The sequence below is a fragment of the Tursiops truncatus genome, chromosome 6 (assembly GCF_011762595.2).
Source record: "Tursiops truncatus isolate mTurTru1 chromosome 6, mTurTru1.mat.Y, whole genome shotgun sequence".
Lineage (NCBI taxonomy): Eukaryota > Metazoa > Chordata > Mammalia > Artiodactyla > Delphinidae > Tursiops > Tursiops truncatus.
The window spans coordinates 56,790,996-56,807,307 of NC_047039.1; the positions used below are offsets into that span (position 1 = coordinate 56,790,996).

The 16,312-nt window shown below is 35.2% G+C and overlaps 1 protein-coding gene and 1 pseudogene across 1 annotated transcript in view; one reads left to right on the top strand and one right to left on the bottom strand.

Annotated features, from left to right (window-relative positions):
- PTPRD (protein tyrosine phosphatase receptor type D) overlaps window positions 1-16,312 on the top strand; it is a 2,130,336-nt gene that overhangs the window by 1,376,433 nt on the left and 737,591 nt on the right. The window lies entirely within an intron of this gene.
- LOC101317979 (nucleosome assembly protein 1-like 1 pseudogene) lies at window positions 14,034-15,725 on the bottom strand (annotated as a pseudogene).

Genomic DNA, 16,312 nt, shown 5'->3' on the forward strand with positions numbered 1-16,312 from the left:
TGGTATAAGCCCTAAGCATTTGCAGAAGTATTTATTATATTGTCTACTAAATGGCTTTTTTATTTTAAAGACATGAGGAAGAAGCATGGCAACATTAGAAGAAAGATAAGAAGCAATAATGATGGAAATTTTGAGGGAGAAAAGTAACTTGAACATTTGTCACACATAGAAAGTAGAAAGAAGAACATTTAAACCAGATTTTTTCCATGAAATATACACAGCACGGTCTTTCAAAGAACAAATAAAGCTGAAGAGGGTAGACTAAAGTAGACTGCATTTTAACCATCCGTCCTGGAAATGACAGAGATCTGAACAACTGTAGGTCAGTGTGGGTCATAAATCACGTGTTACCATCTCTGGAGCAAAAGACAAATGACTTGCTCACCAGTAAGAAATTCAGGAGAATTTGTGGAAGAGAAACTTTCCAACCTAAGGGACGAGGGCAAATAAGCCCATATATAAACAGTCGGCAGCTCCAGTCTGTCTCCTACTCCATTCCTCCGACGTCACCACTCTCCTGTGGATGCACCTCTGTGTATGCACGCACACACGGGCTCATATGTACTGGCACACACCAACTCCTGCTTGCCGACTGATCTAAGGCAATAGATCACTCACAATTAGTAGGTTCCTTATGATAAATAAAAGTTCCAAGAATTAGAGGCAGGTAAAAGTCTTAAGTCTTCTATAACCAGGTTACCCTAAAATAAGGCTAACAGAAGGAATTTGGTTATATATACAAACATTTATTAGAAAATAAGTCTGCAACTTATTTTGTAAGCTCCTTCTTAGTGTTTTGACCCCACCTGTGTGAAAGATTTGCTTGAAGCATATGCAACAGATATCCTAGCAGCAGGATTTAGTATGGCAACAAGTTTGTTCTGAATCAGTGGGTATACAGTAGACTATTTCAGAATCTGGACTCAGGCCCCGCTCCAAGAGATACAGATAACCTGGTCTCTGGATTCTTACACCTCATTCCTACAAGGGCAGGAAAGCCTGCATAATGTTTCTGTCACTCATATCAGTAGCAAAAAATAGTTTCTAATACCCATTATGCTAATCTTATGCAAATCTGAAATAAGAATATTAGCGATAAAGTAGCTGATGTGCGTACCTTTGTAATGTGGGCTTTTGATTAGAAGATTTAAAATGCTAGCTATCCCTGGAATATGTTCTCTCAAATAGGCAACTGGCCTCCCATAGGGTATAAATTCACACACCCACATACACATACACACACACACACACACACACACACACACACACACACACACACATCACACTGTCTCTGTAGAAATATTTTCAAGGATAATAAGAAACACTACACAAAAATTCCAATCTATGGAGTTATGGGGATGGATAAGGCATAGATTTCAGGACAAAATAAGGGGAGAGAACCATTATCATGTATTTAAATATATCTATTTTTAAATGAACAATTTAAACCACCAACCACAGATTTTGCTCAGTGACTTGAATTCTTTTGGTATCCTACTCTTTAGCATTAAAAGTGGTAGAAACCTTAAGTAGCAGGAAGTCAGAAATGTAAAAGTTAAACCCCAAAATGGTACTGACACTTAAGCAAGAGCCACATCAATTTCACTCTAGTTGAATGGATTTGAAAAATTAAACTGATAATCCCCTGAACATTTTCAGGGTGTAGCTCTCTCATTCAGTATGTTTAATCCACCCTCCTAGATCATTATACAAGTGTTTTGTTTTGTGCCATGGGAAATTCTGATCTTGCCTGATGAAGTACTTAGTCACCTATAATCTTGTGAGAGTCACAAATGACGATAATTGCAATTTATGGAGTAACCTGGAATGACGAACACAACATGCTGAGTCTGAGAGCTGAGGTAATTGCATTTTTACTTCAGATCAGCAGAAAATCCAAAAAAGGTAATGTTGTTTGAGCATCATTTCCAATTTCATTTTCTCAATTTTTATCAACTACACTCATTAAAGAATCATTAGGGAAAAGATAAGAGCTCTGCAAGTTGACTAGAGAACCTGCATAGAAAAGAGAGAATAAACAATGAACAATCAATAAAAAGCTATGGAGGAGGTGAAGAAGGCTTAGTGTAGAAGAAACAATATTGCATTGGCACGAAGAACTTACAAGTTTAATTAAGGCCACCTCTAAAGAGTTGGGTGACCTTGAACTTCTCACTTCTCAGGGCCACTGTTTTCTCATTAATTAAATGTGAGAATCCAGGGCTTCCCTGGTGGTGCAGTGGTTAAGAATCCGCCTGCCAATGCAGGAGACACGGATTCGAGCCCTGGTCCAAGAAGATCCCACATGCCAAGGAGCAACTAAGCCCATGTGCCACAACCACTGATCCTGCGCTCTAGAGCCCGCGAGCCACAGCTACTGAAGCGCGGGTGCCTAGAGCCCGTGCTCCGCAACAAGAGAAGCCACGACAGTGAGAAGCCCGTGCACCACAACGAAGAGTAGCCCCCCACTCGCCGCAACTAGAGAAAGCCCGCGCACAGCAATGAAGACCCAACGCAGCCAAAAATAAATAAATAAAATAAATAAATTTATTTTAAAAAATATAAGAATCCAAATGAGTTACCACTAAGATGTAACCCTAAAATTCCTAATATTTCATGATTATACATGCAGGCAATTGCTACACTATTGCATAAATAATAAATATTACATGTGTTATCTGAGGCTATTGGCAGTAAGTGTTCTCTTCTTTAAATATCTTAAACAGATTTGTGTCTCTGAGGTCTCCAGCGTACTTTCTGTCTTGTCAAGGCATTCTTTTTCTTCCATGGTGTCCTGGGGATTCTCTTCTCGTATCTCACACTTGGCACAGTGAAATCCAGCTATTAGTTTGTTTGTCTCAATGCTGTTATGAGTTCTTTCATTTCGGGAATCGTGTCTAACTTACTGTTTCCCCAGTGCTTAGGAAAGTACCTGGCATTTAATGGGGAATGATGGAATAAACAAAGGAACGACTAAGTGGGCTTTGAGGTTCGTTGTCAGTGAGGCAGAAAGTAAATAAAGAGACACTGAGCACCAAGTCATTCAATGCAATTCACCATGAAAGATTATCTTCAAGTTTCTATTCTTATTTTCAGGCCCTAATAAGATACTATCCAAAATGGTTCTTGTTTTAGCTGACAGCAGTGGCCTTCAGTGAAAAGGACAGAGGGCTTGAGTATCTTTAGAAATAACTGTTTTACAAACCTTATTACCTTATTACCACCAAACAGCCTTCACAAAACACCTACCTGAGTAGGAATGGAATATATATATATTCCATTGGTGTGTGTGTATGTATGTATGTATGTGTGTGTGTGTGTGTGTATATATATGTAAACAAAGACTTTATCATCCATCTCTGTAATTGGCACACTATGGTCTATTGGCCAAATCTACCTTGCCACCTGTGTTTGTACAGTCTGTGAGCTAAGAATGGGTTTTACATTTTTTAATGTTTGGGGAGAAAATTCAAAAGAATAATCATGGTATATGAAAATTTTATGAATTTCAAATTTCAATGCCCATAAATAAAGTTTTATTGGAACACAACCAAGCTAATTTATTTAGTATCTGGGTGCTTTGATGTCACAACAGCAGAGTTGAGTACTTGTGACAGACACAGTATGGAAAAAAAATAATTTTCCCTCTACCCTTCTAGGTTCTCGGCTGAGACCTCCCTGTAATAAAAGATTAACAGGAGAAAAACAAACATAAGTTTAATAACATGTATACCTCCTGTATATATGGGAGAGATCCAAGAAAACTGAGTAACTCCCCAAAATGGCCCAAGACATCACCTTAAATACCATCTCCAGCTAAAGACAAAAGAAAGATGCTGGGATGGGTATGGGGGTGGAAGTTAAGGGGTTTTCAGGCAAAGTAAACAATGATATGTTTGTTATGCAGATTTAAGTCCTGAATGTCTTCTGCATTGATAAGGGTTTCTAGAGATCTGGTCATCCTCTTCTTGGTAGTGAGAGGGAGACACCCTTACATATGCTGATTTCCTTTATAAATGTAAATGTCTCTTACCAAAGGATACCTTGTACTGGTTTTCAAAGGTTCTCCTGTGTTGGAGTTTCTTAAAAATAACCAGCCTAAAATAATCTTTATGCCAAAGAGGCATATTTTGGGGTAGCAAATTCTTTTCTCCTTCACCTGCAAAGCCTAAAATATTTACTGTTTAGCCCTTTACAAAACAATTTGCTAAGCCCTGCTCTCTCTGTTGGTCAGAGTTGCTTCTGTACTATTAAAATCGATTTCTGAACAGAGATGGCTTTGTGTTGTGGAGAACATTTTCAAATGGAAAGTTTCAACACCTGCAAAAATTAAAGTAGCTTCATTGTCATTCTTTTTTTTGTTTTTCTGTTTTTGTTTTTTTGCAGAAGTGGAGAGGATGTGTTAAAGAAAATAACTACTCAAATCAAAGTTTTTTTATGCTATTTTTATGAAATTTAAAACAACAATTATGAACATTTTATTTAAAATAATACATTTTCATTTAACTTTTATAAGTTAATCACATATTTATTTATTTATTCCATGCTTTCTTTTAATCCAAAATGACTAACCAAGATTCTTCTAACTTAAGCAGAGGTCTGATGAATCTCTTTTAAAAGACATTGGCTTGAGACAATTTATACAGTATCATTATGCTGTCCATGAAGTTGGTACAATGAAACAAACAGCTCTCCTCCAATGAAAATAAGTGACTAAAAGACTTCTCCTAAGCCCTTTTGCTCAAATTGTGTCAGAGAGTAAAACACCATTAGAAAATAATATTGATTAGATTAAAAAGTTAGCTAACTCCATCAGATAAAAAAATCCAGCAATTCACAAACATTGTTTTTGTAGTTACATTGTTTGTGCCATTTTTATTTTTTTTCAGAGTGTCATTCCCAAAATTGAGGGGAAAATCTCCAGCAGCTTAATTCACTAAAAATACTAATTTGTTCAGTGGGATCAGAATCACTTATGATAGGTAACTTCCATGTATGATTATATTGTAAAACTATTGTAGTCTATATATTTAAGAAAATGTTTTCCACATGGGCTAAAGTATCTATGTAATGAGCAATCATGGTGGGAAAGTGAATGTTTCAGCTCTGAATCAATGAGAGGGTAAGTTGTTATCTTGCTGATTGATGGTGATTAGGTTCTTGGAGCAGATCTGGCCTACATGCTGGTGAATGCCAAATGGCTGAAGGCCACCTCTCTCTACACCCCTTTGCCGGCAGTTATCTCTGAATGACTTGGAAGAAGCCACAGTTGCAGTAGTGTGACTTTGGTTCAGTGGCTCCAATTGGCCATTTACTTCGTTTAGAGCATTGTCCCTACCCAGGCACCACCTGTTGGTAGTCATAGAAAGGTCAATTTAAAAGAAAATAGAGGTACATCAGGACTTGCTACTTCTTGTTCTCCTCTATGAATGACAGGAAATAATCTATCGTAAGACTTTTAAAAATAAAAAAATTTAAAAAAACTATTAAAAATAGAGTAGCAGCTATAACCTAGATATTTATAAAACATATGCAGTAAAAACTCTAGCTGTGATCTTTAATAATCATATAAATGTCCAGGCAAATATTTAAATTTAAAAGAAGGTCCTGTATACCTGCCTTTGAAACACTGATCAGTACAATTTTGTCTTGACAGATAGTTCATTTTTTTTTCTCATTTATGATAAGCACTAAATCAAATCTACCTCGAAAGAGTTGTGATTTTGTTTATGTTTTTTGGTTTTTTTTCAGATACCAAATATAGCCTTAAATCTTGTTGGCATATCAGAGAGCGTCATTGTTTAATTTACATCAATTACTGAAGATAGTGGATTTAGAGAAAAATATTAAAATTGCTATTAATTCTAGAATTCTGGAATAATTAAAATAAGATTTTCTGTAGGTATAGTCAAGGTATAATTTCCTCCCCTATTAACGATGTAAAGTAAAAATATACTCACTTAGTCTACCTGTGGTTTAATCATATGATTATTTAGGAATAACTGAGTGAGGTAGCATGCATAAGTGACAGACACATGTCACATCTCAAGTCTTCAGCTTCACAAGTTGTTTTTCAAAAATGGCATGGTTTTAATGCTTTAGAATTATTTTTTTAAACCAAGTGCTACAAAAGATAATAATTATCTTATTAGTTTCTCTGTTTTGTAAATGTCAGTCATGACAATCTCATGCAGACACTTGGTTTTATCATCACACCTTGCTCTGCTGCCTCATTAATGCATCGTGAATACCTTCAGAATCCCCTTCCATCCCCATTCTTGATTTCATGGGAGGTGAGGATGCTAATCGTATCTGTGTGGGTGTATTTTTATAGAGCTGCCAGCAAAATCCTTCTGCTCATTTAAGAACATCATCTGTCTGTAATTAATGTTCTATATGTCTTCTTAAAAATGAGAAATGAGTATCTAGCTAATATCCCAAATTTCACCCAGCAGTTGAATTCTCAAGTGTCTATTTATGCTCAGGTCTTTCTGAAAAATACTTTATTATGTCTACAATATTAGTTATTTGTTTGCTGAGCATCATGATTGTTCATTTTTGAAGTTCTTGCTTTCCTTCTCTCTATTCTGTCTCTCTTCATTTATGTTGGCCAGTTGGTTCAAATTTCATATCAACTTCTTGGATACTCTTTGATTTAAATTTTTTTTTTATTGTTTCTAAACAAAAACAGTCATAATAAAAATTAACAAAGTAAACCTGCTTTCACATCAAGCAGTTTATATCTATGTGAAATCCAACTACTGCCTTGTAAATAACTAAGCAATCAGATTACTGTGAATGATTATACACACAGTGCAAATGAGAATTTGGAAATCAGAGTTAGTAATGTAATATGAGATCAACAGGTCCTTAAGAGTAGGAACTATACATTACACCACTGTGAGTTCACTACAGATTCTTTTTTTTTTTTAACATCTTTATTGGAGTATAATTGCTTTACAATGGTGTATTAGTTTCTGCTGTATAACATAGTGAATCAGGTATACATACACATATATCCCCATATCTCCCCCCTCTTGCGTCTCCCTCCCACCCTCCCTATCCCACCCCTCTAGGTGGTCACAAAGCACGGAGCTGATCTCCCTGCAGATTCTTATCTCTAAGACTGTCAACACTAAATATTGAAAGAGGGAGTGGACCTGCTTATTAATATACCTGGAGGTAGGACAAGAACGTTCCCTTCAGAATGTAATGTAATGAAGGTAATGTTCAGAGTTCTGAACCTGTATATAAATAAGATCATTGCATATTAACATTATACACTAATTGGAACACATTTCCCCTGAGTTGCTTAAAATACAGAGTTTTTCACATTTGCAGTGTATCCTAACCCTTCAGTATAGCTTTCTCCCACTCTAATTAATTTGCATTGCAAAAACAATGAGTTTGATCTCAGCTGTACATGTCACAGTGACTTATCCCTTCAATGAAGTGATAATTGGTGTCTGGTTAATATTCTTATAGAAACCATGGGGCATAAAAAATAATCCTAACTTCCATTACACAGCATGAAACTTCCAGTAGCACCTATGCTATTCCCAGCATAGAATATTTTTATTTTTTAAACTATAATTCACAATTGTGAAAATGCATCCTATAAGCATATATCTACTGCCTGCTTGATCGTTACTCAAGAGGAGCTTTGAACATGGACACATGGGCTTGACACAAAAGATGGTTAGTTACCTTCAAAACACAAAACCCAACGAGACAGAAGCTAAGCTATCTCCTTGCAAAATAACTTCCAAAAACTAAGACAGATATAGTCCATGGACATTTATTCAATGCAAAGATGATTGGTGATATGCAAGGTATTTTTACATGGATGTGTGATATTTTGTTATATATGAAAAAATGTACATATTCTCACTGTATATATTTGTAAATTATGAAGCAAATAAGAAAATGAACAGTCATGAACCAGCACCTAAGTGAAGAACTAAAATATCACCAACATGGTTGCATTTACTGCTCCTTAATCCTCCCATCATGTGCCCTCAACAGATATGTACATGATCTGCTGTGTTATCACATATCTTTGTATTGGCATTTACAAAGGTTTATCACATGTTTATACATGCACAATTTTTAAAATTTTTTCATTAAAATATTATTTTCTGTACTATCTCCCACTTGCTTTTTCTACTAAATATTATGTTTCCGAGAATCACCCATGCCATTTTATTAAACTTTGTTCTTTTTCACTATTACATAAATCCCCTGCGGTATGACTATACCACAGTGTATGTGTTGATTATTTAGTCTATAGACATCTCTGTTGTTTCCTGCTTTTAAACAGCGTGAACAATACCACCGTAAACGTGTTTGTGTATTTCTCCTGGTGACCATGTGTAAAAGTCTGTCTAGGAGTAGAATCAGTGGCTTATAAGATGTTCAAGTGATTAAGTTTACAAAATATGTTCAAATTTGTTTCCAAAAACTGTTGTATTGTGTTATATTTTTCTCTAATAGTGTGTAAGATCCGCACAATGCCATGAGCTTATATAAATCACTGGGATATCATAATACAGTTGTTATGACAATTATTTTTATCATTAGTAACTTTGCTGTAAATATCCAGAAGTATGTTAATAATTGTAAAAGATTAAATAATAATGATGAGACTGATAATAATAAACATATTAATGGGACAAAAGAACAGAAACCAGGTACAGGAAGCAAGAGAGCACACTGGCATTGGGAGAAGAGAAGGAATGTAATTTGCAGACAGAGAGTCACCATCATGAGTGTGACTTTGGGGTATTAATGGGTAATGAGTATTAATTTTGTAATGATTGAGTAATGTCTATATAAATACATTTATTTGATGTAATATGACAATATATTAAATTATGTCATATCAGTATAACAAATATATTGATATTGTTAGAAATTCAATCAATTCTGGTAAATAAAGCCCTTGACAACTAGGCAGTCACTTCCCAATTCCAGTCCCCTCTCCAGCAGTAACCTGTTGAGAGTTTTGCGGACATTTCAGAATTTATATATTATAATAATATAAATATTGTATATATATTACCTATAATGTGTTATAGATATTATATATATGTTACAAATATGGAAATATTATATTGTGGATAGTTTTATGTACATGGTATTATACCAGAAGCATCATGCGACTTTCACTTGTGTTTGCTTTTTTTACCTAATATATGTCCAGAAAATCTTTCCACCTAAGTGTACATAACTTGACCTCATTTCATACAGCCGATGGGTGTCCTATAATTTAGCCATTATAGATATGTGTGACTAAATAGGACATTATATAGTCATTTCAGGTAACCAATGAATGTCCTACAATTGAGCCAACAATTTAGCCTAGAGTTATCCTATGTGTATATTTAAGTCCAAACAACGTTGCAATAAATATCCTAGTGTGCCTTTATGTCTATAAGAAAATGTGGCTCTAAATTAGAAACCTAGAAGTAAAGTGCCTTGGTCAAATTGCATATGCATTTTGTTTTTTTTTTTGTTTTTTTTGTTTTTTTTTGTTTTGTTTTTTTGCGGTACGTGGGCCTCTCACTGTTGTGGCCGCTCCCGTTGCGGAGCACAGGCTCCGGACGCGCAGGCCCAGCGTCCATGGCTCACGGGCCCAGCTGCTCCGCGGCATGTGGGATCTTCCCGGCCCGGGGCACGAACCCGTTTCCCCTGCATCGGCAGCGGAGTCTCAACCACGGTGCCGCCAGGGAAGCCCTGCATTTTGAATGTTAGTAGTTATAAACGAATGTCCCTTTAAAAGGCTAGAACTGTGAAGGGTCTGACATTTTACCCTACTTGCTGGCTATTAACTTAGCCTACCACAGTTTCATAGATACTGGCAGAAGATACAACATTGCTGGGACAGAGACAAAAGGACTTTATTACTGACAGCAATGGTAGCAGCCAAAGGGTCCACATTTTGTTGTGCAGATTTCTCAGGTGCAAATATGCATCGGGCCAAGTGAAGAGGGCCAAGTGACACCTGCACATGTTATTGTTTTATGTGATGAATACCTTGAGCTTAGGGAACCTGACTCTTTTATGATGGTTGTTAGGCATGCCTGTCCTGTGATCCAGAGGGACATACTATCTTGATTATGTTGGATAATACACAAACATAACCTTTACTCCTTAGGGAGATATAGCCTCTGTCTTCCAAGGCTTTTCGCTCTATAAATATTCTTGAAAAGATAGTCTCTAACACAATTAGGGCTTCTGCTCACAAGATGTGCAGAAATAGGAGACCCACAAGAAATATTTCACAACAATTTACTTCAGAGAGGTTTTGTACTGGCTTCCTTTGGGAACCATGGTGTGCTACTAACCTGTGGATGCATTAAACCCTTTCCAGATTAATTCAGGAGTATCAGGTTCAGTCCCCCCAACTCTTGCTGCTGACTCCAGTCTGAATCTCCTAATTATAGTGCTGATACTGTGTTTGCTTTCAGGAAAACCAGTTTTTCCCAAGTCCTTAGCCACCATGCCAGGAATCAAAATATAATGCCTGTTTTTGCAAATCAGAAAGCATTTTGCTCATGCATAGGAATCAGCTACTGGTCCTATCCAGCTCATTGTTGCCCTGTATGTATGCAAATCAAGTGTTGCCTTACATTCCAATGTTTCAAGAGAAGGGAAAAATCTGTATTATGATGTGAAAACCTCTCATTTTCGAATGTGAGTGAATTAATTCAAGTTGATTAATAATATTTTCAGCAATGTGAGATGCAACAGAGAAACCGTAGAGGATAAGTAAAGAACAGTACCTTTGACATTTAGGAGCTCATTGGTGTCATGCCCTCCTATACTCAATTATGGCCCTGTTCACAAAGCTTCCATAACATTTTATATACCCCCCTCCTATAATGTGTCATATTGGCTCATGAGTTTATGGGGTTTTTTTGCCCAATTTAGATAAAATATATTTAGTGTCCTAGAGGCAATTAAACTGAAACCTTTGGGATTAATCTTCCGTACCAAACAGACAATATTTGTCTCATCTGACAAATATAATCCATATGTTATATATAGTTTTTTGTACGTTAATATCTAATCTTACAGAATTATAAAAAGTGTCATGGTACACAAAAATTTTTAGTCAATGTTGAAAGTCGTCTTCAGAAATAATTTTCAACACTTTGATTTTAACTATAATGTCACATTCCACAGTTCATGTGGTTCACAGTTGTCTCTTGGGGAGTTGTTGAAGTTTTTTTTGTTTGTTTTTCTCCTATTATTGCTGCTGTGTATTATTTTCAGAAGGAATTTAGATGCCATCTTGGATCCTTAAGAATATGTTTTTAATTAAAATATAATTGTGATATAACAGTATATTAGTTTTAGGTATATAACATAATGATTTGATATAGATATATAGATATATATATATTTATATATAGTGAAACAATAATAAATCTAGTTAACATCCATCACCACAGGGAGTTTTAAAGTCATCCCCAGCTGGAGGCCACGTGTAAGAGGATCTCAGAACCTTCTGGGTATCTGCAGTAGAAGTGTTCTTCACCACAAAAAGACCCAGGAGACTTCCTTGGGCCTTGCCTGTGACCAGATATATTTATTACTATACCACACGTATGTTGATCTTATAGATCAGTTTGGGAAAAATTGACATCTTACAAATAGAAATACATTTGATTTTTGTACTTTGATCTTGTATTTTGCAAGTTTGAACTTAGTTCAAGCAGTTGTCTTATTTCTTTTTAAAGATTTCTGCAGTCTTTCTATGTGTTGTCTGTGAATAAAGACCATTTTATCTTTTCCTTTCTGTTCTATTAGCTGTAGTTTTGGTTTCTTCGTTTTTTAAATACTATACATTAGCAATGATATTCCTTCCTATTCCAGTTTGCAGGGTTTTTGTGGATTTTTTTGTTTTTGCTTTTTACCGTGAATGAATGCAACCACCATTCCCAGGTTGACTTCCAAATGAACCTGCCTCGTGTTCTTGAGATAATCCCCATTTGATCTTGATGTCTTATCACAATGTATAAAACATTGCTGGATTTGATTTGCTTTTGTTTTGTTGAGGGTTTTTGCACCTATGGATCATAAGGGATATTGCTTTATAATTTTCTTTTCCTGTGATGTCTTTGTCTGATTTTGGTGTCAGCATGATGCTAGCCTCATAAAATAAGTTAGGAAGAATTCCCTTCTCTTCTACATTTTGGAAGAATTTGTGTGGAATTTTTTGATGTTATTGTTGTTAAATGTTTAATTGAATTTACTAAGGTAGCAGTCTGCACCTGGAGTTTTCTTAGTTTGAAGTCTTTAACTTCTATTTCTTTAACTGACATCAAACTATTCAGATCATTTATTTCTTTTGGAATGATGGTTGGTGCTTTGTCTCTTTAAAAGAATTAGTCCGTCTCATCTAAGTTGTTGAATTTATGGTCATTAAATTGAGCTTAATATTCTCTTATTATTTTTTTAATGTCCGTAGGATCTGAGATAATGACTACCTTTACATTCTTGATTTTCTGTATTCTTTCTGTTTTTCTCTTTGGTCAGTCTGGTTAGAGGTTTATCAATTTTACTGATCTTTTTATAGAACTAGCTTTTGGTTTTATTGATTTCTGTATTGTTTACCTGTTTTCCACATTATTTCTGCTCTTATCTTTATTATTTCCTTTTGCTTGCTTTTCTCTTTCCAGTTTGTAAGATGGAAGATAAGATTAGATAATTGATTTGAATCTTTCTTCTCTTCTAATATAAGAATTTAATTATATAAATTTCCTTCTACATATTTCTTTAACTACACCCAACAAATTTTGATTTGTTGCGTTTTCAATTTTATTCAATTCAAAATGCTTCTAATTTCCATTATGACTTCTATTTCATCCATGGGTTCACTTGGAAATGTGTGGCTTAATTTCCAAATACTGGGGAATTTTCTAGATTAAAAAATATATATATTGATTTCTACATTAGTATATTATAGAAAGAAAACATTCTTTACATAATTTCTATTCTTTTACATTTTTAAGGCTCGTTTTATTGCCCAAGATAGAGTCAATCGTGGTTAAAATTTCTTGTGCACTTGAAAATAATAAGTATTCTGTGGTTATTGGTGGAGTGTTCTATAAATAACAATTTATAGGTCAAGTTGTTTAATAGTGTTTTTCATATCTCCTGTATACTTGATGATTTCTGTCTCCTTGTTCTATCAATTGTTGAGCAAAGAGTGTTGAAGTCTCCAACTATAATTGCGGATTTATCTAATTCTCCTTTTACTTCTATTAGTTTTTGCCTCATGTATTTTGAAGCTCTATTAGATGCTTACACATTTAGTATTGTTATATTTTCTTGGTAGTTTGACCCATTTATCACTATGTAATGTCTCTCTTTACAGTGTTTTGAAACCTACTTTGTCTGATATTAAAACTAGCCACTTTCTTTTGGGTGTTTGAAGGATATATCTTTTTCTGCACTTTTAATCTAGCTGTGTCCTTATATTTAAAGTAAGTTTCTTTTCAGTAGCGTATAGTACAGTCCTATTTTTTAATCCAGTCTAAAAATGTCTATATTTTAATTGGTGTGTTTAGAGCACTTATACTTGATGGAATTATTGATATGGTTAGTGAGCGTAATAATTTTTAATTTGTCTCTGTAAATTCTAAATTATTAACCATATGTATATTTGAAGCACATTGCACATAATATGAACTTGATAAGTTTATTAAGTTTATATTTCTTTCAGATCCATTCTTTTTCACTCTACTGTTGACTTGTTCTAAATATAGTATCTCCAGTAATTTTTTTTCATATAAGTTATAAGTGAATAGAATAGCTATTACACTTATTTTTTTTTTCTGAAAGTACTAGGTTTTATTCACCTCCCTGTGGTAACCAATAACCATACTATTAGTTAATAAGATTTCTTTGTAGTAACTGTCACCTGAAATACAAAAATCCATTAACAATCTAAGTTATCAGGTGTGGTCTTACTGGAAATTCTTAACCATATACTTGTCTTGACAAGTGTTGTTTTTTAAATGAGGAATTGTCTTAGTATAAGTCACTGTATTTCTGTAACAAAGTAATGAAAGGCACAGCTAGTGCAAGCGAACTTAAACCCATTCAACTACCCGCTGAAAAAATACTTCGGTTCTTCAGGAAAAAAAATTAGCAAGACAAAAAATCTGGTTCATTTCACAGTTCTGTTCATTTTCATAACTGTAATCTAATAGTTACAAGATAAAAATACTCCAGGAAGAACCAAATATGTAGCAATGAACAAACATGCGTGAGAGAATTTGTGCATTCAATGTATCTGGCAGAAAAACTAGTTAAAATGCTAAGTAGAACAAATTTGGTCTTTAAAATATCAGTTCCTTTCCTTTAAAAAAAAGCTTGAGTCTACCGAGAAAATACAAAAACATAAGGCTATAAGTAAATAATACCTGTGTTTAGGCTATTACAGTGCAGGTTATCCTCAAGGCCACATACATCCTGCTTCACTGCTGCTGGCACTCTGCTGGGTTTTGATCCTTCTTTGGGTCATAGTCTGGATCATTTTCCTCATCTCCTTCTTCTTCCCCTTCCTCATCCGCTTCTTCATCTTCTTCATCATAATCATCATCATCGTCGACAATAGCTTCTCCAGTAAAGTGTAACACTGATCTTGGGATTATGCGCTCACGTAAAAAGTGACCAATTTCAAAGTCCGCAGCAAGGATAGCTTCAGCAGCATCATCCAGATCTCCACTCTCAGGAACTTCAAGAGGGGCAAAAAAATTAAAGAAAGAGTCATTAGAAACTGTTTTGGTCACAGTACAAACTGTCCCACGTCCCTTGTGTTTCTGCTTCTTCTTAATGGTTTTCAAAGTGACATTCTTCCCTTTTTTCCAATCTATCTGGCACCCGGTACAACCCATAATTTCTGGTCCATCAAAAGAAAAAGGATCAGAATCATCTGGTTCTGACCTCATCCTTTATGTCTTTGTCAACACTTCATTTGTGAAGTATTCATTGGGTTCAAAGTGAAATTCTAAGACAAAACTCATAGGCTGACCAGCATCTGAGAACTTCACTTTAATATCTTTCAAGTGCTTCAGAATAGGTTCATCATGTTCCTGAACCATATCACTGAGCACATCAACATTCTTAAAAACGGTCAACCAAAATTCAGGAATTCCTTTGGGGTCTTCTTTTTCTTCATCCTTTTTCTCATCTTCAATCTTGGCCTTTTCTTTTAGCTCCTCTGAATTTCATCTTCCTCATCTGGTTTCCATTCACATTCTTCTTCTGTAGGTTCATAAATGGCATTAATGATCTCAAATCACTTATCAAATAGAGGTTGATAGAGAACAGCATACTTTCTTTCAATATCATGAACTTCCTCATAGAACTTGGCTTCCATCTGTGCACATTTAGCTTGAAGGTTTTTGAGAGCATTCACGCCTCTTTTACTACCCGAGGCAAGCTTTCAGTGTATCCTGTTGGTGTTTCTACCAGACCATCAAGTCTTTCTTGAAGGGCTGCAAGAATCTGAGGATTTTGCATCATCTGAACAGTCAGCTGACGCGCTTTGATTTTTGTTTCTTCACCAGTTTCTTCTTCTTCAACTTCTTCAACATCATCCAAATCTTGATCAAGTTCAGACTGTTCTTTGTTGTCGATGTCTGCCATGTTGTATGAACGCCAAATATCGGTTGCTAGCACAGGGAGCCAGGCGGCCGGAGCTGCACAGGCAGTGACTCAGGGCGGCGGCGGGAGGAGCAGAAGGCGATGCGGCGAGCGGGTGGCGCTAAAAAAGCTACACTTAATTTTTAAATCATATTTTATTATGAATGCATTTCTCATGTCTATACAGGGTAAAAGTAATATAGTAGCTGCTGAGTATATCAATCAGTGAATATTTGATTACTTATTCATCTTCCTATTACATGTTTTACTTTTAATAATAATAGTATGAGTCTGTTGAAGCAAGAAGGAAAAAAGGAATAAATTGATAAATGCCTTGATGCAAAAATCAGTAGCAGCATATGGTCATGAATAAGGTATCACCATTTCAATATCTGTGTCTGTTTTAGTTCCCAGCAGTATTACCTTAGAGAAGACCTTTGCCCTGCAATAGACAATACCATTGGTGTTTGAAAAAGGTGCATTATTTCTGAGAAGCAGGAGAACATGATAATGGTTTAACTTTATCATGTTTGTGACAATGGTGAGCCTAGTGTGTTTTTTTTTTTTTTTTTTTTTTTACCCAAAACACTATTAACCTTCCCCATGGCAAATAAAAGTTTAATTTAAGAGCAAATGTTCTAAAGAATCATTA